Here is a 25,339-nt window from a genome sequence, read left to right as displayed (position 1 = left end):
AACCCCAAATTACATCTCTTTATCTCTAGACATTCTTTTTTCCAAGTTCTGATCTCTCAGCTCATAACTACCCTTTGTGTATTTGAATATGGCTATCATGCTCCCTACTTTACCCTATTCTCCTCTAACTTCTTTGGTTTTTCTTTTTGACCCTTTCTTCCCAATTTCTTTCAATCAGCTTTTATATACCAACTTTCAAATTACTCTTGAAAGCTTGCCATTAACTTGATATCAACCCTTTCAATCAACATTCATAACTAGCCTTTATTTCTAAGGAATTTAGCGATTCTTCAGGCTAATTTTCCTTCTCTGTGTCTAGAAAGGACCAGCGGTCACTCAGGGCATGGGTCTATGCTCATTGACACCACCAGCTCTGCCCACTTTGATTCTGCACCTGAGAGCAAACCGTTTTTTATTTAAGCTTACAGTGTTCTTTGTAGAGTTGATGGATAGAGAATATGGGATGGTATTTTCAATCCTATAATGATTTTTATACAAAGAAATATGCAGAAGCACTCATAACATTTTTATGTATCCTAACGGGTTAGATTGACTAACCAAATTTCATTTTTATGATGTCCTCATGAAATTTGGGCCTTTAAAAATATCATACAATTTATCCACAGAATAAGCCTGTAAAACAGAGAGGCGGTAAGCATTATTTCCTCCAGCTTTACATAGATCTGAAACCAGATGTTTCCCAGGAGCAATGACCAAATTACTTCTACAGTACAGTTATTTCCCAGCCAACCAGCCAACAGATGGGTTTATACGTCATGGCATACTGGCAAGTTTGAAAACACATATTCTCTCCTTTTCCACAGAATTGCCCTTTATATAGTTGAAGACACAACTGTGTACTTCACTTTGATACTTACTATTTTGCCTCAGTATGATTGTACTTGCCTCACCTACCCTATCAGACCACAAACTCTTGAAGGCAGGGAATTTATTTTACTCTCCTTTGCATGTCTTATTCTGCCTAACCGAGCACCCAACTCCAGACTTTCACTCAGTAAATCTCCTTGAGGGGCACTTGGGTTGCTCAGTCAGTTAAATGTCCGGCTCTTGATTTTAGCTCAGGTGATCTCAGAGTTGTGAGATTGAGCCCTGCATCAGGATCCACACTGGGCACTGGGTGTGAAGCCTCCTTGGGATTCTCTCTCTTCTTCTCCCTTTGCCCCATAGTCAGTCAATCAATCAATCAATCAATCAATCTTGTTGAACTGAATTGAAACAAGGATTGTAAGAGCTAAGTGAACAGGTGAATTTAGTTCTGAAGGAGACAGAGGGTATAAATATCCATAAGGTATATTATATTACCTGGAGTTGTCAAAAATTTTAAATCAGGTTGCCAATTTATATTACTCATTTTTGTCAGTTGATTATAGTATACATGGATCAATTTTGATAGTTAAAGCCAAAATAATTCTCCAAACTGTGTTAAAATTAAATATTTATTATTGTTAAAATAACTAATATACAATAATTATAATTTTCCATTTTTTTATTCACTCATCATTAATGGTTATTATAGCATTGCTTAGGAAGCAAAGATGCCTGGTATTGTTTCTTATTGACAAAATTTCTTTCAACCGTTTGTTTCAACATTTGTAGAAATAGCAGTAGGAAAAAGCAACATGACAATAATACTTATTAATTATAATCGGATTCCATGAGAGAAGAAAGGGTTATCTTTTATTTATAACCAAAGGTAGCCGCAAAACTAGGAAGATTTTCTTTATCTAAAACTATTCTTACATAAAGGGTTATATTCCAAAGTATATTTGAGGGATTGTCCAGTAAATAATAGAAGGATACTGTGGAAGTGAAGGGTACATAATCTTCCTTAAATGCTAGATCCACAAGAGCTTGCTGTAACTTCATTTTCTAAGTGAAAACTCTTTGTTCCAATAAGCAGAAAGAAAAGAAAATTATTTTTTGAAGGACCCTAGAGAAAATTCATTGTACTAGTCAAACAAATTGAATCTAAACAATGGATGTTTTGAGCATGTGAATCATTCTTTTCAACTCTTTAGTGTTAATTGTGCTATGATCTCTTTTAATAGCTCTGATATTGCAATAGTCCACAGTAAATAACACTAAGACTCTTTCCTGCCTTAAAGGCAGGTAATAGAAGTAGGATCTGATGGTCAAAGAGAGAAGAAGAAAGAGAGAAAATGGACAGACATATTTGGTTTTGATCCCCATCTCTCCCAGTTATCCCTTTAACCCATATCCTACTTCATACCTTTCCACATCAGGGACTAGCTTGGTGTAGTCCCACGTTGAGGCTCCAGAAAGGATTTATCTGAAAATTAATAATTGTTTGTATCATCTGGCCTAGGATCAACCTTCCTCAGGACCTCTGAAAGGCTGGGGTGTTCCACTCATTCAGCAAATAGTTACTAAGCACCTACCATGTACCAGACACGATGCAACTTTAGGAAACAGGAATCTTTGTGTAGTGTACCTGTATAATTTTAGACCACTCAGCATTTCTTTATAGTTCTCAACAGCATCATAATTTTGTTTTAGAGAGTTATCTCTCGCCAATGTGTGTAGTTTTGAAGGACAGGAAAATCCAGATTTATACTTTTTCCTGTGGAATTCAATGGGTCTAGAGGCTCTCGTTCCTCATCTTTGTTTGCCCAAGAGAATGCATGTAACCTCTGTTCAGCTAGTGGAATGTCTTTCCTGGCCTTGAATTTTAATTAATTGGATCAAACACAGAAGTGATCTTTGGCACTCACTCATGATGACATGAATGTTTCTAACATGAGGCCACTGCTGAGATTTCTTTCCCAGCCCTCCAAACTCTCTTGTCCAGAACAGAGCCTTATTCTTCTGATCCTCTGTCAATTCTGTGAATATATTAATCCTACCCTCATATTCTTCCAATACATTTCTTATATATAAGTTAGGCAGAATTTGTTTCAGCTAAGGACCTTTACTGATGCACCCTAGCCTGGAGCTAATGACCACTCTGGCATCCTAAAATCTCCAAGGGCAAAGCATTGCTTTTGATTGGTTCAAATGACTGATGATTACCCTGGCTTGTATTCTTACCTGAGCACATCCAAATTATACTAGGTCCTGGGTAGTGAGGACTCAGCGTTTCATAGGATGTTTCATTGACATCATAAGAACTTGGGCAAGTTCAAGCAACAGAGTTGTTTTCAATAAAGAAGATAACAAGGGGATAGGAGGCTCTGTGGTCATAAATGGTTACTGGCAGAGGGAAGAAGGCAGAGGTGAGGATATACCTTACAGGCCTGTGTGAAAGCAAAGAACAGCAAAACCCAGCTCAGCCCCAGAATGAAAAGGACTCTGGGAAGTGAACACAGACATTGCAATATTTTCCAGATGGGACAGAGAAAAAAAGGGAAAATGAAATTCCCACAAGTCTTGTGTGGAAATGTAAAGGAGAGAACTGCCAACTATGGATAGTGACGTGCCCAATGCCTTGTCCCTGGGGTGTCCATGAGCCTATTAGCAGTCATGCTTTCTTGGAAATGTTCACTTACACAGAGGCTCACCATCCCCCCCGCCACACACACACACACACATTGAGGGCCTTCCTTGTTCTAGGCCAGATCCTACAGGGAGTGTAGGACAGGAGGTTCTAGGCCTTCCATGGCCTTATTTGTATGTGTGAGAGAGAGAGGTAGGGAGTGACAGACAAGACACAGACAGACAGAGATACAGAGACACACCGAGAGAACGAGAATGTGTATGAGGGAGAGACAGAGAGGGATGGAAAGAGGTCAGAGTTCTATCTTCTCAGATTTCATTCTTTTCTTTAGAGAGGAACCTCCCCTGGAGTATCTTATTTAGTCTCCCCAAATCATCCCCTCTCCCCCTCAGCCCCTCTTGCTACATACCTGCTTATTCTCCCTAGTCCTCCAAACCCAAAGTATTTGCTCCTTCTTGTAGCTGTTCATTTTGCTCCTGTCTCCAGACCTTTTCTTTACCTTTCTTGGGGCACTTAGACATACTCAGTTCTTCTGCCATCTAAGTAATTATCTTAATATTTTATTCAGTGAGAAAGCTATTCTGGAAATCTAATTTTCTTCCCAAGAATTGCATAGTCAATTTGGGAACTTCAAACATCTGTAATCCCAGGACAACATTGGGGATTAAAAAAAAAAACAACTCAGACATATAAAATTTTCAAAACCATAAAGAAAGTTTCCAAAGTGAATGTCTTCTCATTCTAGATATTTTTATCTCTCCAGCACAGTTTTGCAGTAGCTTTTCCTTACTATTCTTTTCAAAGTACCTCTTTGCAGTTACTGATTTTTAGCCTCGGTGTCTTTTCAAAGATGCTTTTCTGGGGACTATTGATTTCAGGCCATTTCAACTGCACGAGTTATGCAAGTGTGAAAACTTTTTTCACTCTAAAAAAAGATGCTCCAGCCTATTTTTTGTACTCATAATAAAGGCAAAAGGATAAAGACAGGATTTGGGCATTGGTGGAATCTTTGCAAGGAAAGGAAGAGCTGAGAAAAGTTATGTTCCAAATCAGTATCACAATCAAACCTAGAACAGAGGACTGATGACAAAATAAGGCTCTGAGTTATACAGAGAACCAAATTCTTATTACAGTTATATTTACATTTTTATTAGTATCATCCCGTTTTTGCTTCTCAGATCATTAAAAAAAACCCAAAAAGTTATATTGAGTATGAGTAAGAAGTTATATAAAGACCTAAAATACAATGTATACAGTGAATAAAATGAGTATTTATCAAGTTTTAAAAGTTTCCTTTTCATCGATTAATATTAGTTCTCCAGTAAGTACATTGGGCTGTGGACACTTACTGCTTTGAGAAATTTAGAATAAGGGGAATTTAAAATTACGTACAACCTCTGTAGATGTTTAAGTACAGTCTCTCCCTGTGTATCTTGGTGCATGTGTGTATTTGCAGACATATATTTAAATGAGAGCATAAAACATACGTTAGGGTTCAATATATATGAACTGTTATTTAGGACATTTCTAGGCATTACTGAATTCCCTGATGTCTCTTAGAAACAAAAATGTCTGTTTCTAATAAACTTATTGGTATAAATGCCAAATGAAATAAAATGTCACAGGCAAGACACAGAACTGATTGAAGTGTTTGTTGACTATTTTACCAGTTGTTTTTCCATCTCTGGTGTTGCTTCTATTAATGAAGAACATGTGTCCTCTCACATTAATTGTGGAAAGCTTTAATTGTGGAAATCAGAGGTAGAAATAGCACAAAGATGAACCCCTGGGCATGGATTCCCTCTCCGTTGTTTATCAGCATAACCTTGTCTGGATTTCCTCTCTTCTCTCCATGGTGGCTATTGCAAAGTGGACAGTGACTATCCCACCATAGAATCATGGAGTTTTCTTTTACAATCTTAAGTCTATCAGGATCATTCAGCTGCAAGTAACGTAATTTTTAACCAAAAGAGACTCAAAAATAAAGGACTTTAGTTTTCCTACAGAGTGAGAAGTCAGGGAATAGGTGGTTCTAAATTTGGTAAAGAAGCCCCAAGTTCATATCAAGGAACTAGAGTTTCCTATCTTTCTTCTTTGCCATCCTCAACTTGATGTTGGGTTCTTAAACTATAAGATGGCTGCACTGAGGAAGCATTATGGCCTCGTGATACCATGTTTGATTAGGAGAGTGGGCTGGGGAAAAGGGTTTTTCTTGTTTCAGGAAGACAGATTTCTCCCAGAGGCTCATTATTAGGCATCACTTCATGACTCATTGGCAAGAACAGGATCACATGTCCCCCCCATTCGTATCCCCATAGCTGCACAGAATATTGGCCAAATGATTAACTAGCAAAGGAGAACACTATTGCTGTGATTGGATTAGACAACCAGAGTCATCTCCTGGGGTTGGGCATATTAATACCCCCCCGTCGTCATTATGATTCCTTTGGCAAGGAAGAAGTGGGGAAGGCTGTTGAGTAATTAAGTTTTGCCAGTTTCCCAGCTGTGATTTCCATAATATCTCCCTCTATCTGGTATGACTCAGCAATGGGAGTCTTTTGGATGTGCACCTTGGGTTCTAGCCCTCCACTCAAAAAACCTCCTCATTATTGATTCAGAGAGAAAAGCAGGTCTAACTCATCATTCTATAGCTTCTCACATAATTCATAACTTCATATTTATGTGCTCTCTCAGCTCATTTTTTTTAAAACCCAAGAGGTTCTAGTTTTAAAATGTGCCTTTGTCTCCCCCCACTCCCCATCCCCAACTATGGCTGCTTCTGTTTGGGTACAAAATAAAAGGGAGAAAAAGTCTGTGTATCTGGTTACTTTTGGTTATCTCCTCTAATTTCAGGACCATAAGCCTCTGCCAGGAGATAGTTTGTGATGTAGGTCATCTATATTCTCTTGTTTCTACTTTTGAACACTCTGCTGGCTGTTCCATCTTTCCCATGAATGTTTAATATGTATAATGATCCTGCCAGAATTGATTTTTCATTATAGAGGCCATTTTCCAAAGAGGTTTGTCACTATTTTTAAAATAGTATTTTAGCATGTTTATAAAAAACAGTTCTAAACTCAATTTTGTGTAACAGTTTCTTCACGGATAGAAGGGATTTTTTTAAAAGGCATTTTACATTATTCTTATGTTACTGATAAGTTGGAAGGTATGACACTAGCCATTTAGATTTTAGTTACATTTTTAACAATTGGTTTATAAACAATTGGAAATAACTGGTAAATTATTCATGTTCAAGGGTGTTATGTAATCTTTCCAAATCAGTAATTAGCCACCAACATACTACATTCCATCTAGTGACCAATCCTGAATATACTTGTGATCCAAAATGAAGAAAAATGTGATGTAAATAAAAATGAATGTCTTAGGGGCACCTGGGTGGCTCAGTTAGTTGGGTGTCTGCCTTTGGCTCAGGTCATGATCCCAGGGTCCTGGGATCGAGTCCTGCATCGGGCTCCCTGCTCAGCGGGAGTCTGCTTCTCCCTCTGCTTCTCTCTCTGTGCTCTCTCTCTCCTCTCTCAAATAAAATCTTTAAAAAAATGAATGTCTTAGTTTTGAAATGGGTGATTCTTTTACTATTTTTATATTAGAGGTCTTTCTTATTTGGATTTTAATTGCTCTTTTTCTCCCACCATTTATTTATCTTCAGTTTGACCATTGCTAAATGAGTAATTGGCTTTCATATTGAGTTATTCCCTTTGTTTTGACCACCTGAAATCAGGTATAGGTGTCACAGTGACTTCTTAATAGGGAGATCTTAGAGAGAATATGACTATAGAGGAAGAGCCCAATTGCCCTCTCTGATGACTTAATATTTTAAAAAATTAAGGCTTTTTTAGTATGAGGAGGCATCTTTATCCCCGATTTCTCCACACACCTACCCACCCTCCACACACAAAGTTCAAAAAGACTTACAGAAAGATAGCAGTTATGCTTTCTTGGATCCTAAATCTTGCCTGAAGATTTTTATAATGAAATGGAGGGAAAAAATAAGTCATTATTTCTTTGCTTCATGTTTTTGAGAGCCATGTATCCCAAGATATCATAGAACTTAACAAAATAGCTTGGATACTGATTGAAAAGGCAGACTCAGAGTCTAGAAATGCAAAATAACAGCCCATATGCCAAACCACATGCATTGTAAGGCTTGGTACTTCTGAGGGAAGATTTAAAAGGCGACAAAGAATTCCAAATTTGGAACCCACAGAGACATCTGGTATCTTAGAACTTTCCACTTTCCCTTGGCAGATATTTCAGCTAATTTTCCCACCTTGGTCAGAGTGTATAATTCTTTCTTAAGCTTATTTTAATTTTAACATATTCTCTCTATTCAACTGTTACTGTGAAATGGCCCTACTCTCAGGACCAGCCATTTAATTTTAGCACTTAGATCATTTAGCAATTCCTTAGAGGAACAAAAATAAGGGGGTGGGATTTAATTAACATAATGGGTACATCATCAACTTTTTTGGTGGCATTTATGTATATTTCCAACACTTGGTCATCAAGCAGATGCATGTAAAAAAAAAAAAAAAGACAGATGAATCAAAATGTAGAAAAAGCACTGCATTTCAGACGGTGATTTTCATCATCAGTGTGCATGTGGTGGCTCTTCAGTTTCAAGTAGATATTTCCAAAACTATCCTGAAAGGTATCCTCATTTTGTTGTGTGCTTCTTATAAACCAGTTGCTAGTAGCTGATCTGTGTCTACTTGAAGAATTCATTAGTTGGGTCCACATTTGCCCAGTGTGGATGGTGGAATGGGAAGGGGACTTGAGATTAATGAGGCTTTGGGACAATTACTATGAAGAATGTACTAAGGGGTACATGTAAGGATTATTGAGTAGCAATGAGGACTTAGTTGAAACTGAATAGTATGAATATTGAGTAGTGTAGACCATCCCTATTTAATGACACTCAGTAACAGTATCATAGAATTGTGTTTATTTTATTTTATTTTTAAGATTTTATTTATTTATTTGAGAGAAAGAGAAACCACATGAGAGGGGGGAGGGTCAGAGGGCGAAGCAGACTCCCCGCCAAGCGGGGAGCCCGATGCGGGACTCGATCCAGGGACTCCAGGATCATGACCTGAGCTGAAGGCAGTCGCTTAACCAACTGAGCCACCCAGGCGCCCAAGAATTGTGTTTATTTTAGAGTTGAAAAGGACCATCTTATTGAAATTTTCAACTGACAGATGAGGAAACTGAGGCATAAAGAAACTAAACAAGTTGCCTGGGTCTACAAAACAAATGGCAGAGCAATTCTAACTCCTGGACCAGATCCAAAGATAGTATTTATAGGGATTTCAAAGTATGACTAACTTTAAAATAATTGAATTTTAGAATTTTCCATGGATTCTCTCTCTCTCCCTCTCCTGTCAAAGAAAAGATCTTGCTAGAATTTGATCAAAATAATTTCTTGTCTTTGTGGTGCCATTTCTTGAATTACTGTGTCAAGTCTTATCAGAAGCAAGAGAAAATGGCAAACATGGGAATGTATGTACCATCGATGCACCTGACCAAAGATTTACAATTAGTAGATGGTCTCTCTCTCTTTTTTTTTAAGATTTTATTTATTTATTTCAGAGAGAGAATGAGAACACAAGCAGGGTGAGTGGCAGAGGGAGAGGGAGAAGCAGGCTCCCCACTGAGCAGGGAGCCTAATGTGGGGCTTAATCCCAGGACCCTGGGATTATGACCTGAGCTGAAGGCAGATGCTTAACTGACTGAGCCAGCCAGGTGCCCCGATTGTCTCTTATTTTTAATACCTATGTCTATATTTATCTATCAATTGATTAATTTTATCATGTTCTAAATTCATTTTTAAAAACTTGTCACTTTTCTGAGAATATTTGAAGAAATGGAATGAAAAGTAAGTAGTGCCAGAACTCCTGATGGACCCCTAATTACCATCAATGCCACTTACATAGCTGCAATACCATTGAATGTGTGCCCCCTTCATACTTTAAGATCATGGGTCTAGCCTGGTGGACATTAGAAACTGTCTAGTGTGGTTGACCCTTTGATATGAAATCTAGTCCATTTTCTAAAATGGGATATGCTCTAGGTTAAAGTACAAACGGTGATGGGTAATCAATGCTACATTAAGATATGACTTAGAGACTCTCTTGTAATGACACTTAATAACATGGAGGGATGTTTTAAGTGTGAAAAATACTTCTTAAAATAGATATTCCCCCTTTCAAGTTATTAGTCATTATTTTGGGGGTATTGAGATTATAATCATTTAGATATATTTTGTGTGTATATTTCAAAATTTCTACAAAAATCAGTCATATTTTAAACAAGAAAAGCATAAATATTCTTTTCATTAAAAGAATAACCAAGTAAGTAGAAAAATTAAAGTGTATAAAAGGAAATCTCCTTGCTTAAGGTAACAAATAATATATATATATTTTTAATTTTTTTATTTGACAGAGAGAGAGCACAAGCAGGGGGAGCAGCAGAAGGAGAGGGAGAAGCAAGCTCCCTGCCCAGCAAGGAGCCTGATGTGGGACTCGATCCCAGGACCCTGAGATCATGACCTGGGCCGAAGGCAGACGCTTAACCTACTGAGCCACCCAGGTGTCCCAAGGTAACAAATAATATTAAAACATGTTGTGGCTCAGAGAATTTGTATGTCTTTAAAAGAGGGGTGGTGATAGAAATAACTTTATATTTTTCTGATCGGTGTTACAGAGAATAGTGAGAGGAGAATAACAAACTGCACAAACAAAGTACAATCGAAATAATTTTAAGGGTAATAAGATTGAAATACTATTATTATCTATAATAATAAAGTACCTCTTTTCTTACATGGAAACGGAATTGATAACGTACTTTCAACACACAGGAAATATAAATAACCTAAAAATCAGGTGTATGAATCAAATGGAGTAATAATACTTTTCATTTATGAAGCATTCACTTGTCTATTATTACTATTTCTTCACGTAGAATGGTGTGCATAGAAAGTGTTTCTATGGGTAGAATCCCATATGAATCCCATCCCTTATGTTGTTATAAGATAAGCAGCACAGTTATTTTGAATGTTCATTTAATAAAAGAGGAAACATACTCTAAGAGGGCAGATGACCTTGTTAGGCTGAGAAGGTGTTGATATCTTTTTATAATTTGATGGCAAAAGTACCTGTTTTAGATCTTTGTGAATAGATTTGTATTTTGCCCTTCCTCATTCTCTTTTTGTCACCCAAAATGTTAGCCTTATTCTTCATATATTCATGTTTCCAAATCCTACTTTACTATTCAAACTATTTTGATTAGAAGCAAGGGCGATGTTTAAAGTAGTTAGTGATAAGAATGATGTGGGCAACAACTCATCGAAATGGTTGCTAGAAGAGCACCAATTATCAGGATGTTCCATAGACAAATGCCACAGCCATGTAGGTATGTTTTAGCTAAATATCAACCTTGTGACAGAAAACCCAACTTAAACTATTTCAAGAACTTCTGGGTAATTTTTTGACACACATCTGGACTGTCCAAAGGTGGACTGTTTTTAGACAAAAGAAGATCCAGGAGCTCAGATGATGTTGTCTCTATCTCTTCATTCTGCTTTTTTCCATATTGATTCCATTTTTTAGAAGGGCTGTTACCTTGTGGTGCAAGATGACTTAAAATGGCTCCAGATTTACCTCCTATTTCCTCAGCAAAAATGAGTGTCTCTCTTTGGTTGCCTGGTAAAAGTCCGGGCACTAACTTTGAATGGGCTCTGACAAGTGTCCATTCTGTAGCCAAGGAGATGTGATATGGCAAGCACTGAGGAGGGCAGCCAGCTCCACCCAAACTATCGGACTAAGATTGGGGAAGGAGAGTTCGTGAAGAAAGACCAGGGCTGTCCCCAAAAGAAGGGGGAAAATTAATAGTCAGTGACAAACTGTAAATGTCCATTCCATTCTCTTTCCTTTGAGCCATCATACCACTTTATTACTTTAAATATTTTTCTAAATTATAAAGAAATTACTCTTATTTAGAAAACTCGAAAGTAAAATGTAAGAACAAAATCAAACGAAAATATAAAAATGACATGTTAATAAGTTAGAAGTGAAGAAAGAAAGTTGTAATGTCTGTAGTAGCATAATTCATTGCAAATAGTGAAGTGTAGAAGTGTTCGCTTACTATGACTTAAAATCAGCCAAACTGATTTTATTCTACTCCCTCTAGTATCTTTAATGTTTTCCTGTATAAACCAGATTGCAGCCACAGGTTTTAGTATGGCGTTGTACAATAAGACCAATCATAATAAGACCAAGAATTGGTTTTCATCATGTTACTAGAACTTAGTGTTGTTTTTAAAATAGAAGGTAGGGTAAAGTGTATAATTTATATTCTGAATTATCCAGTAAATATTAAGCTATATATATAAATACACATATCACATGCTTTATATAACAGATATGTTATAAATATGAAACAGAAGATAAGTTGTATACAAAAGAAAATTGGTTCCTAAAATTTCAGGATGTCATTAAAGTCTTTGGAAATTGTATTGCCACAATCATACGTGTCTTTGAAAAAACACTTTGAAAAAAAGCCAATATTGATCTGTATGCTAGTTCTATTGGCCTAATACTTAAAATTTTAAATTAGTGTTTTGGGGGGCACCTGGGTGGCTCAGTTGGTTGAGCATCTGACTCTTCCTCTCAGCTCAGGTCTTGATCTGAGCCCCACATTAGACTCCATGCTGGGCATGGAGCCTACTTAAAAAAAAATTGGTGTTTTTGGGCTTTAACTCAAATGAATGACCCTTTTGATGGAGTCTTGAGTCAAAAAGAACAGCCATGACTGAGCAAGAACTTTATCTTTGACAATCCCCTACAGCACTGTCCAATAGAAATGTAATAAAATCCACAAATATGAACTACATATATTGTTTAAAGTTTTCTACTAACCACATTAAAAAGAAACAAGTGAAATTAATTGTGATAATATATTTTATTTAACCCAGTGTGTCCAAAGTTGATCTATCATTTCACCATTTAATCAATATAAAACATTTTAATGGCATATTTTACATTCTTTTTTTCATATTAATTTTTAAAAATCCAGTGTGGATTTTATATTTACAGCACATCTTAATTTGGGCTAACTGCATTTCAAGTGCTCAATAGCTACATGTGCTTCACAGATCTAGTAGATCTGTGGCTACTCTAGGCTAGGCCAGAGTTAACTCAGTAAGGCAAGACGATAATGATGATGATGATACTATTAAGACCTAAAGTCCTTGTGCATTCCTTGACAATTTCAGTCCTCAGCCTGACTATCTAGAATTGGATCGACTATATGAGATTTGAGACTATCTGTTGAGGTTGTGTAAGCAGGCTACAGGAAATTTTGGCTTTACTATAAGTTATTATCATGTATGTTACTTATACTGAACTTAACACATAACTTATATTTGTAAATATCAGGTACCCAACATTGTTTAGCTCAACATCCCTACCCTTAATCTCAAAGCATAATGATCTAAAGTGGAAACAGTTACTCACAACACACCCAATAGTGGAAAGGGAAACTTCAAGGTCTTGGAAACACAGCAATATGCTTCAAAGTGATTAGCACGGTGTTGTTTTCCTGGTATAATGGCACCTTATACGCATTGTAATCAATAAAGGTACATTGGAGAAAGACCTCTACATCTTGGCTTACTTTAAATGGCCTCTTTAACTCTTTTTTTATTCAGGGCATAAAAAAGGAATTTTAGTATAAATCAATACCCAAAAGTTGTGGCAAGAAATAAGCTTGGTCCTGCATCACAGCAAATTGAGAGGTATAGGGAAGGTATGATAGAGATACATGGTGGTTTTATGTTTTTTAAGAAATAAATCTAAAGTAGTTAGGTGGATCACTTACTTAAGTAAATTTATTGGGTTGAACTTTATTTTATTTTATTTTTTTTAAGATTTTTATTATTTATTTGACAGAGCACAAGCAGAGGGAGAGAGCGAGAGAGAAGCAGGCTCCCTGCTGAGCAAGGAGCCCGATGCGGGACTTGATCCCAGGACCCTGGGATCATGACCCGGGCCGAAGGCAGCCGCTTAACCAACTGAGCCACCCAGGCGTCCCTATTGGGTTGAACTTTAAATATGTTAAATGGAAAGACTAAATGGGACAGGCCTATATTTTAAACTAATGCACCTGATCAATAGGTACCAAGTAACTCTTCAACCTGACTATATTTGTAATGACTACATGTTCCACATTTACCAAAATGGTTTCTGTTCAACTATTCCTGTTCCTCATTTTTGTTTTATACCTCATTTTTGGCTTATATCCATTTCTTTCTCAAAAATAAACAAACAATACAGTTCAAACTTTGGGAGAAGTTTCCAGGCCAGATCCAGTGGTCATGAAATTTTCCCACATAAGGTAGAATTTGGAACCAAAAAAAAATTGCTGATATTCAACATCATTTTTTTCTCCAAATTATCACCATGCTTGCTTACCAGGCTCTGGTATAGATTTAGATTGTTCTTCCTTAACCACAAGAGAGTGCATTGACATCATTTCTGAGTTGGGAAAGGCACATCACAAGTGTTGCAGGAGACATGTGTGTGTTAGCATATATTATGAATATTTGCCAGGCTCCTTGAGGAAAATATTTATGACAGAAATTAGGAATGCTGGATATTGTGTTGACTCATATATATTAATTAAATATCAATAGACATAGAGATTCGTTGTCTTATAATTCGGGGCACTTTTTGAATGAGAGGTTGAAAAACAAGAATCCTCATCAATTATGGAAAATTATCCCTCAAAAGTAAATACTGCCTCTTTGCAAATCTCTTTATTTTTTCCACCTGGAATTCCAATGGTACAGACTTGAACCTTTTTCTCTCTATGGCTTTTGTCCTCTTTTTAATGTGTGTTGGTGCTGCATTCTGGATGATTTCATCAGTTCTATCTTCCAGTCTACTAATTCTTTTATTTCTTTTATTTTAGCTCTGCTTAATCTACTGTGTAACCCATACAGTTTAAAAATAAACATTTGTGAAGGCCCTGGGTCTTTTATATGATATCTTGTTCTTTTGAAGGAAACATGAAATATACATACATAGGAGTGTATAACTTATTAATCATAATGAATGTCTTTTTCAGGGAGTTTCTTTTGGGTGCTTCTTTTCAATTTTTTATTTTTTGTTTACTTCCTTGTATTTAGAAATTATATGTCCTCTGGCTAATCACTTAGTGGTTAACACACACATTTAATTGTGGTAAAATCCTATTACATTCATCACTGTAATCATTTTAAAGTACAAGTCAGTGGGATTAATTACATTCACAATGTACAGCTGGCCCGCATTGCACACAATGTGCGATTGGAGCTGTATGGTTCCAGAAAGTTTTATCACCCCAAATGGAAACTTTGCACCCATTAAGCAGTCATTCCCAATTCCCTTCTCCCCACAAATCAACTTTCTGTCTCTATGGGTTAGTTTATTATGGACACTTCATGTAAATGAAATCATACAGTATGTGGTCCTTTATGTCTGGCTTGTCTCCTGAGTACCCTGGTTTCAAGGTGCATCCATGTTGTAGCATCTGTCAGTAACATGCACAGTAATTCTCTTTATGGCTGAATAATATTCTATGGAATGGATATCTCACACTTTGTTTATTCATTCATCTGGCAGTAGACATTTGAGCTGCTTTTACCTTATGACTATATTGTAAATAGAGCTACTATGAACATTCTTGTACAAGTTTTTGTTTGAACACCTGTATTTATTTATTTATTTATTTTTAAAGATTTTACATATTTATTTGATAGAGAGAGATACAGCGAGAGAGGGAGCACAAGCAGGGGGAGTGGGAGAGGGAGAAGCAGGCTTCCCGCTGAGCAGGGAGCCCGATGTGGGGCTCCATCCCAGGACCCTGGAATCATGACCTGAGCCGAAGGCAGACGCTTAATGACTGAGCCACCCAGGTGCCCCTGAACACCTATATTTAATTCTTTGGTGTATATACTTCTGAGAGAATTTACTGGGTTCTATGGTAATTCCATGCTTAACTTTTTGAGGAAGCACCAAATTATTTTCCACAGTGCTGTGCCATTTTACATGTTTACCAGCAATGCACAAGGATTCTAGTTTTTCCACAACCTTGCAAAAACTTGTTATCTTCCTTTTTCTTTTTGAAGTTTTATTTATTTCTTTGAGAGAGAGAGAGAGCATGGGGGGTGTGGGGGAAGGGGCAGAGGGAGAGAATCTTCAAGCAGACTCCCTGCTGAATAGTCCTATTGACTTTGTTGAAAATCAATTATAAAGCCCCTATTCTATCCCACTCCTCCCCAAAATTACACTCCCCAGCTTTTCCTTCTAGGTTTTTGCATGTCTTTTGTTTGTCCCAGGTTTTCTCCCCCCAGGCAGTAGCAACTTGCTCATTTTGTTCATTTTCATTGTTTTTGAGGACCACATAGCCACTCCACTCTGATAGAGTTCTGAGTTAGGCAAAACAAAGGGGAAATTCTTGCATCAGTCTTTGGGAGGAACTCCAGTCAGGTCAAAACAGAAACACAGTTCCTTGGGGACCAGACCCTTGCAGTTCTTCTGGTATCAGGTACCCACCCTGGCAATGCAGGTTGCTATCTTCAACAATGCCAATATGCTAGGAAGGAGGAGGGAGCTAAGAGTAGTTAAAATACCACAAAAATCTCTTATTTTATTTTAGAGGCTTTTCTGCTGGCTGAGGTCGTGCTTGGTTGCTATAGACCTTCAGCTATCTTCCAGAGTAGTGATTCTAACAGGGTTTGGTTGGGTTTTGTTTTGCCAAACTTTAGTGTTTGGGGGAGGGATGGCTCCTGGAGATCCCTACTCTGCCATATTTGCTTCTGTCACCCTCCCCTATATATTTTAACATGCATATTTAATTTAACAAAGTCTAAAAGTTTTCACCTTTCTTTCAAAAGTATAATATTTTAAAAATTCCTTCATTCTAACTGTCTCCTGTCAAACATATAGGCCATTTCCCCCATAATTTTAGTTCTTGGCTGCTTATATGTCTTCCATAATAATGATGATTATGATAATAGCAATGAGGATGACGATGACTATTGCTGTTTCATAAGGCAATGCTTCAAATTTTCTCTCTTATTTACCAACATAAATCCCCAGTATTCCATTGTAAATTATGAAGTCTCCAAATCTTCATTGTCCAATGTGGTAGCCACTGGCCACATATGGCTATGGAACACATGAAATGTGGCTAGTAGGACTGAGGAATTCAATATATGGTATCTGGCATTTTAATTCTTTCAATTAATGGATAGTTCAGTGTATTTTGTCTGTCATAATGTTAGAAAATAAAAGGAGCTTTTGTTCCTTTCTCATAGTTTTAGTTCCATCTTTTATTTCTCATATTTTTAACATAATTATTTTATAGTTTCTATCCACTAATTCTGATATCTGAATTTTTGACAGTCTAATTCTCTGTGTTGTGCTATTATTGTTTCTATTAACCCTTATTCATGGGATTCTTGTTTTCTTATGTGTTTTTTAAGTTTGGATTGTGAAGTCATCGTTAGTGGGGCTTCATATATGGGATGGTTGTGAGGGAGGCTTCATGTAAGATTATCTTCCTCTTTTAGATAGCTCAGCCATTTTCCAGTCTGGGACTATTTTAAGATTTGTTGGTTTGGGGTTTCTGGGACTATACATGTTGTATAAAATCAAATGCCAGGGGCACCTGGGTGGCTCAGATGGTTAAGTGTCTGCCTTCGGCTCAGGTCATGATCCCAGGGTCCTGGGATCGAGTCCCGCATCGGGCTCCCTGCTCCTTGGGAGCCTGCTTCTCCCTCTGCTTCTCTCTCTCTCTCTGTCTCTCATGAATAAATAAATAAAATCTTTAAAAAAAAAAATCAAATGCCAAACTCATATGAAGGCAGGCCTATAGTTATTAATTCTTTGACAGTCATCTTATACCCCTGTTCAGAGCTCAGGATGGGATTCATACATTTTCTTGCCTTCTCTTGCTGGTAGTAGGAAGTCTTGGTTTGTATCTTGTTTCCTTGAGGATATAGCCTTTCCACCTTTGTGCAGTGGTCCCAATTGCAAGTCCATCCTCGCTAGTCCCCAAGGCCTTGCTTGCTTCCTTAGCCTCTTGGTTTCAAGACCAGGAAAGGCTCCAAGATTAGCCATAGTTTTAGCATCAGACCATATTGCCACTCTGCTTTCCAGAAACCCGGTCACTGGGGCCTTCTGGTTCCCTTCTATTTCTCATTGTTGATTTGTTTTCTCTTTCTAAATTTATATTTGACAGAGATTTGTTTCATTACTTTGACCCAAGAATCAGTTCCTAGACTTTTTAAAAATTCCATTGTTTGGTTGTATTCTGACATTAAAACTTTATTTCTTTAATCCTACTTTTCATTGTTTTGTTTTTATTTTTGTTATTGTTCTTTGCTTTTCTTATTAATTAGTCCATACTTTTACTTGTAAACTTTCCCATGCATTCTGTTTTGGATGTTTTTTGTTGGCATATATTGGATATCTTCACCTAGTATGTATCATATAGCTTTAAGTAACAACCAGTAGAATTAAAATATGACATATACCTTTCAAATAACTAAAGATAAAATTAATTAAAACATAGTTTATGTTACAAGAGATTAAAAAAGTAAGCAAAAGGAATCATAAAACCTATTTTCATTAAAGGGGAAAAAAAAGGATTTGTTATCTACCGATGATAGAATAGGGAATGATTTGAATCTTTATTTAGTATAGAAGTTTAAATTACTTACATATAGTTATAACTGATAAATTTCATGCTTTTGGTTTTTTGTTTTTGCTGTTGCCTTGTTATTTATTTATTTATTTATTTATTTATTTATTATTTTTTTTATAAGATTTTTTATTTATTTTTTAGAGAGCAAGCGAGAGAGAAACAGCATGAGAGGGGAGAGGGTCAGAGGGAGAAGCAGGCTCCCCGCTGAGCCGGGAGCCCGAGGTGGGACTCGATCCCAGGACCCTGGGATCATGACCTGAGCCGAAGGCAGACGCTTAACCATCTGAGCCACCCAGGCGCCCCACCTTGTTATTTATTTTGTGTTCTGATTTTTGTTATTTAAACTAGTATGTATTTAGACTATATTTTGTGACCAAGACAAGAATATGAACATTTTTTTAGAAATACTCCTCTGTAAAAAATAAAGATTTTTACATAGCTAACTATATATTTGTTCAATATAATTAATTGTGTTATTCTTCTGTATGTTATTTTCTTTTTAAATATGTCAAAGACAGAAAAGGTATATTAAAGTCTCCCACAAAAGTTATATTTAGGGGCACCTGGGTGGCTCAGTCATTAAGCGTCTGCCTTCAGCTCAAGTCATGATCTCAGGGTCCTGGGATCGAGCCCCGCATTGGGCTCCCTGCTCGGCGGGAAGCCTGCTTCTCCCTCTCCCACTCCCCCTGCTTGTGTTCCCTCTCTTGCTGTGTCTCTCTCTTTCAAATAAATAAATAAAATCTTTTAAAAAATGATATTTAGTCTTTATCTCCTTGTTTTGCAACTAGTTTCTAGTGTGTGTGTGTGTATGTGTGTATTTGGGACCACACTGTGCAGTTTTTTTAAGGTTCATGATTTTATTTTATTAAATATTGTACCATTTGATTTTTAAATCTTGAATTATATAGTATTTTACCCTCCAAATATATTTAACCTATATTTAGCACCAATTATAAATATCAAAAGTAAGGTATCATCTTTTATATTTTCTTTATGTAAAATGAGGAACTTAACCCAACTTTCCCTGCTTTCATTCAATCAAAAAATACTTCTTGAATACCTATGATGATTCCCTAGGCACTGTTTAAATTGTGAAAAATAAGAATAAACATCCCTACCATCTTGGAGCTTAATTCTAGTGGAGAGAGACAGATAATAAACAATAAGTAAATGACCATATTTCATTGAATCAAAGAAGTACATTTTTTTTTTCACCATTTAAAATCTTTGAAATCAGGAAGCCTTTCGCAACTAATGATATATCATGGCCAATTGGCTATGCTTTTTTGGGTAGAATATTTAAAAAATGGTGAGCCTCATAATTAATGATGTCCTACATTGAATAAAATATTGTAGTATACCCAGTGGTGATAAATGCTATGGGGACAGAGAAGGTGGAGAAAGGGGATGGACATTTCTGGAGAAGTGTTGCCTTTTTAAGTGGGATGATCAGGGATGCCTTCCTGAGAAGGTGACTTTTGAGCAAAGAGCTGGTGGAGATGAGAGAGTGAGGAGGACAATTGTGTGCAGTTGTTCCAGTTGTACATGGCTTCACTTTTATGATCGCCATTCATATGGATTATGTGAAGAGCCTTACAGCCATGCTCCATGCCTATGGGAAGGAGCCATGTGGATATCAAGGGGAAGTGGGTATAGGCAAGAGTACATCATATGCAAGGGTAATGACTCTGGAGGGCCCCAGGCATGTTCAAGGCACAGGGTGCGTGTGGGGGACTGTAGTAGGGGATGTTGGAGAAGACAGTAGGAGCCAGTTTTTATAGAGTCCTGTGGCCTCAGGGGGACTTTGACTTCTACCCTGAGTGTGATGGGAAACAACTTGAAGATGTGGAAAAGGCAACTGATGACATCTGACTTACATTTTTAAAAGGACCACACTGACTCCAGTGTTGAGAAGAGATTACAAAATGGGACAAAACAGGATATGATGAGACGGGTTAGCAGGCCTGTTGCAATAATCCAGGTTGAGAGGAAGGTGCCTTGGTGGAGGGGGTGGCAAGTGGTCAGGGCCTGGGTATATTCTGGAGGCATATAGGGCCAAGAGCATTTACTTACGGATTAAATATGGGGTGTGAGTCAAAGAGAGGTGTCAAGTATGTTTCCAAGTTTTGGGGACCTAAGCAATTGTTCTCACTTCTCTGTTTATATACTCTAGGGTTTAAAACCCAAATTATACATATAAAATTACTTTTTAATGACACGTATTTTTGCTAAAGTACTATTACTGATATTTATATATACAGTTTGTGACAAAATTTATTATGCTTACATAGCACTAAGTTAAACTGGTTTTAGCTCCCATCTGCTTTATGATCATTCTTGGTTTCTAGATTTTGAGCTATTATTTGAACTATCTCCATATCTGACTTCTGTCCATAACATTCTACTCTGTATTTTGGTATTAACAATTTCCAGCTCAATATGGGATAAGATGTGTAGACAATGAGAACAAGGACAATGACACTGTGATTTCCTCCTTCTACCCATATGGTAGAAAGATAGCTGCTTGGTTTTCTGCTTGGTATAAACTGCGATTTCTGAACCAGGGGAATGACAGAAGATGGAAAAGTGTCATCTACCTACTTATAAGGAGACAGTGCTGCCCTTTTCTGGTGGTGTAACAGGGCTAGGTCACTGATTTGATCTTTTAGTCTGGTTCCATTGACCTTATAGTGAATAAATGTCCCTGATTCTGGAAGCAGAGTGATTATCAGGACTTGTTTTGGGTGTTTCTCTTTCTTTTTGTCTTGTTCTATACCTTCACATAATGTAGTGGGGTGATGGTGCAGTGTGTGCTAAGGCTGGTTTGTTAGGCATTATTATTTTTTTTTAAATTTATTTATTAGAGAGAGAGAGTGAGAGAGAGAGCGCAAGAGGGGGTAGGGTTAGAGGGAGAAGCAGGCTCCCCGCCGAGCAGGGAGCCCGATGTGGGACTCGATCCCCGGACTCCGGGATCATGACCTGAGCCGAAGGCAGTCGCTTAACCAACTGAGCCACCCAGGTGCCCTGTTAGGCATTATTTTAAGCTGGAACTCAGAGGCTTTACATTTAAAACGAATTTAACAAGCTGCCTTAATTGAAGAAGGCACCAGCTGAGAATAACTTAAATTGTTAAAGGGACTTTATCTCCGCTGGACTAGCAGGGTTTTGACTTTTATCAAAATGGCATGCTTATCTTCACATACAATTAATCACGTGGAGCATTTGTGTGACATCATATATAACACCTTACGCCTTTCTCCTAAACAGGCATTTAATTTGTGTTTCCTTGAGCAGAATTTGAAAGCAGAGTCACTCCCATCTATGCAAGACCACATCTTGAACCTGATGGAAGTGTGTTGCTTTCACGTAGACCCAGAGAATTAAGAAGCTTATTCAGAAATGTAGGAGGTAACATTTGAACAGTGTGATAATGTGATTTGTGGTCAACACCCTGCTCTGCTTCAGTTGTTCTGTGCATTGTCATGTTGAGGTCTATTTATGGAAACTGCCTATATCTGAGCTCCTTGAGCATTTAAGAAACACTGGCTTTGCACACTCCCTAGAATGCCATCTCTAAGAATACAGTTTTTATAGTGTATATATAGGAACAGTCAGTTCCCATATATTTCTGTATGCATTTTTTATTCCTAAATTATATATGGGAATGCAATAAGTATTCTGGTGTGAGTCTTTACAGACAAAATAATATTGTCTCTCTTTAAATGTTGGACACAGCTAGTGCCAGCCCACCAGGAAGGCCTGAAAGCCTAGCCATCTGTCAGCAGAAGGGAAGAAGTGTTACCAACTGAAAGATAAATGGTCTTTGACTGAAAAGAGTTTTCCTTAGGATATTCTAGTCATCTTTTGTGAGTTTTGCTTCATTGAACAATAAAACCAAAGCCTGTTTAAGCATGGCTTCATGATTCTGCAATGAAGATTTTCTCTTTCGGGTGGTTGTCGGTTGTTAACATGCCACTGAATTGTATTTTAATGTAAGTTAAGTGTAATGGGATTAGGAAATTGGTAGTTGTATACCTAGTATTGTTATTCCCAGAATAACTTTAAGAAAATATTTTTAATATCTAATGGTAATTACAAATAGTCCCTGTTAACTTTGCAAATAGCCACTCATCTAGAGGATATGAACTACTGTTCATAGTATAGTAGAGAGAGTGGTAAAAGATAATGTCAATTTGTTTTTCTCTCAGAAAAGGATATGTGGTTGAAAACTTGGATGGGAGGTGAAGGTTTGAGGCCATTCTGTGAAAATGTTCTCTTGGTTAAGCAATGTTATTACAAATACAAACCCTCCCATGTTTAAGGCCCCCTTCTACGTATTATGAGAACTGAAGCAACAAAAACATCTTAGAATAGTAGGAAGAAAGGTCATATTTTATACAAACCATTGTAGAAAATAATCAGAATCAATTTGCATTATCATTCCTATCTGGTTGCTAAAGAGATTAGTTTATTTTTGGAATTGCGGGGACTAATGTTTTCTAGTCTTTTTGCAGAATATGATTAATTTCCTCAAACAAAACCAAAAAACCTCGATATCCATGTTATAAATCCTTCAGTTGCTTTTATCTCTTTTGTGTCCTATAAGGAATATGCATAATCTTTCATAAATGTCTTTTAACCTCTGTAACTTTTGGGATGAGAATACTATGTGCCATTGGACACAGTGTGGCTTACTCTCTTTTGTCAACATGGATTGAAATGGTTGTGGAAAGTGGCCAAATTAGACTAGATCTCTTAAACAATATAATTTATAAGAATAAACTGCATTTGGGTGCCTGGGTGGCTCAGTTGGTTAAGCGACTGCCTTCGGCTCAGGTCATGATCCTGGAGTCCCGGGATCTAGTCCCACATCGGGCTCCCTGCTCAGCGAGGAGCCTGCTTCTCCCTCTGACCATCCCCCCTCTCATGTACTCTCTCTCTCTCTCTCTCTCATTCTCGCTCTCTCAAATAAATAAATTAATTAATTAAAAAAAAGAATAAAATGCATTTATCGTTGAGAAGCATTGAGGTGAGGTACACGCTTAGAAAAAGAAGGTCACTCATTTCTCTTGTTCTTCAATGCTAGTCTCTGTTGGTGCTTTTTCTGGCTGTCATAGCCTAGTAACCTGCTCAGGTGAAGCCGCAGCTGCCCTCCTGTGCTAAATAATCTCCAGAATTCGTTCTCTCTCTGAGGACAACGTAGAGGCTATCATTACAGCCTTCTTTCAGGAAAACCTATACTACAAAGACACTCACAAAGCTATCTTGCAGATCATTATTCACACTATAGAGGATTTGGGGTGGCAGAATTTACAAAGAGAGTTACCGTGAGACTCCTGCAAAAAACAATCTCCCATGTGCAATAAAACACAAGTTGACCACTACAACTTTTTTTTGAAGAGAATTTTCAGCAGGACTTAACAAGAAAGTAAGTAAAATAAGTAAACTGAATTCTTTCTAAGCATGTTTAAGAAAGGAATATTGACTGTCACTGAAGAGATCCTCAAAATTGTTATTCCTTATAATTTTATGCCTTTAAGATCTTGGGCAGGAAGTTTAAGTCTGGATTTTAAATATTTATTAATATGCATTCCTCCATTATCACCAAAGGATGGATTTTGGTTCAGGAAAGTGATCGTTAGGGCTTTTTAGTGGAATCACTGGTTTATAATGTGAAAAGAAGAAACCTGTAGAATATTGGATGGCTACTCTTATAAACATTACTGGCTCCTATTAGATACTGCACCCCAGTAACTGCCTTTATTTTTGTGCTCATGGGCTTGCATATATGCATGTGCTTATGCACACACACACACACACACACACTTCGTGTAGTTATTAGAGCGGGGATTAAAATGCCATATTTCCTCAATTAAAAAAATAAGGGTAGGGGATTTTCATATCTAAAACTTTAATATCGACATCAATGAAGTATGCACATGGGAATGTGAACTATAGAATTGGGTCTTTTAATAGCAGTTGCTGGGTTGGAATGCTTTCTAAAGCCAGGTTCAAATCTCTTCTAAGGCAAAAGAAGATGTTTACCTTACGAAGCTAAGGCACAGGAGCTCAATTGGAGACTGTTTGCTGCACAAATAAATGCTAATGGAATGGAATGTTATTTGCGTCAGTCTATTCCTAAATACATTAATTTTCTCTTTTGCTATTCCAAATGTTCAATTAAATTTTTCAGTCTCTCCCCACCCCCTGCCAGGAGCATAACTTGAACATAGAATTAGTTCCATCTGAAACAAGACTATTAACCTGTTATTTCTTGGGCTGCATTTGTATATTTTATATACCAGCTTTAAAATGATTTAATAATGAATTTGCAAATCACGACATAAAGTAATACTATTAATGCACTGAAATATGTGGTTAAATGAGTGCTGATTTTTAAACCAGGATTATCTTTTAATTATCTTTCAATTTAGTTTTTTCTAACTATAAACTTTTATAGCACATTTTTATTCTGTATCTATTTTCATATTTATTTATGCTACTAAAAAGAAACTGCACTAAATGAAAAAAAAAATGGATTTAACATAAAGACCCAGGTAGGGCTATGCAAATTGGAGGTATCATAAGACAGCATAAATATGTATCTCTTTTATAGAGCGAATGGCAGGAAGTTAGGATTTTATTGTGCTTTTATTTTATAAATTAATGGACGTTGTTATCATTTGAAGAGTACTTTGGAGAATGCTTACCACTTTTTTTTGAAATGTTCATTTTCTACAATATGTTCTATATTGAGAGTTAACTGATTTATGTGTCACTAAAGGAGTAAAAAAATAATGTAATGAAGAACCATCTATCATTGAAATAAACTCTCCTTTTTGAAAGCTCATATTGGAAAATCTGAGACAGAGTGATGTAAACAATATCTATAAACCCTAAATGTATTATAGAAATGATGAGTTATCATTTTTATGGAATCAAAATCAAAGGCCAAGAAGGGACAGTGTAAGGCCATCAAAATCTGGGCCACTGCCTCCCTGTTTAGACAGCTGGTGAACTCGATTCCTTTCTTTAGTCATTGCTGAAGGGGTGTCAGGGCTTTATGTAGGAATTTGATGCTCAATGCAACCATAAGAT

The 25,339-nt window shown here is 37.0% G+C and overlaps 1 long non-coding RNA gene across 2 annotated transcripts in view; it reads left to right on the top strand.

Moving 5' to 3' along the window:
* The window catches only part of LOC135364328 (uncharacterized), a 173,085-nt gene extending 158,394 nt beyond the window's left edge, over positions 1 to 14,691 (top strand). For both annotated transcript variants that reach the window (XR_010411205.1, XR_010411206.1), the window contains 2 exons: positions 9,935 to 10,091; positions 13,441 to 14,691. This is a non-coding gene — a long non-coding RNA (uncharacterized LOC135364328). The remainder of the gene's footprint in view (positions 1 to 9,934; positions 10,092 to 13,440) is intronic.
* The last annotated feature ends 10,648 nt before the right edge of the window (positions 14,692 to 25,339 follow it).

This window comes from Mirounga angustirostris, unplaced genomic scaffold (assembly GCF_029215605.1).
Source record: "Mirounga angustirostris isolate CCGP_5_RB_7025 unplaced genomic scaffold, mMirAng1.0.hap1 SCAF_5, whole genome shotgun sequence".
NCBI lineage: Eukaryota > Metazoa > Chordata > Mammalia > Carnivora > Phocidae > Mirounga > Mirounga angustirostris.
This window is presented reverse-complemented; position numbering and strand designations above follow the sequence as displayed.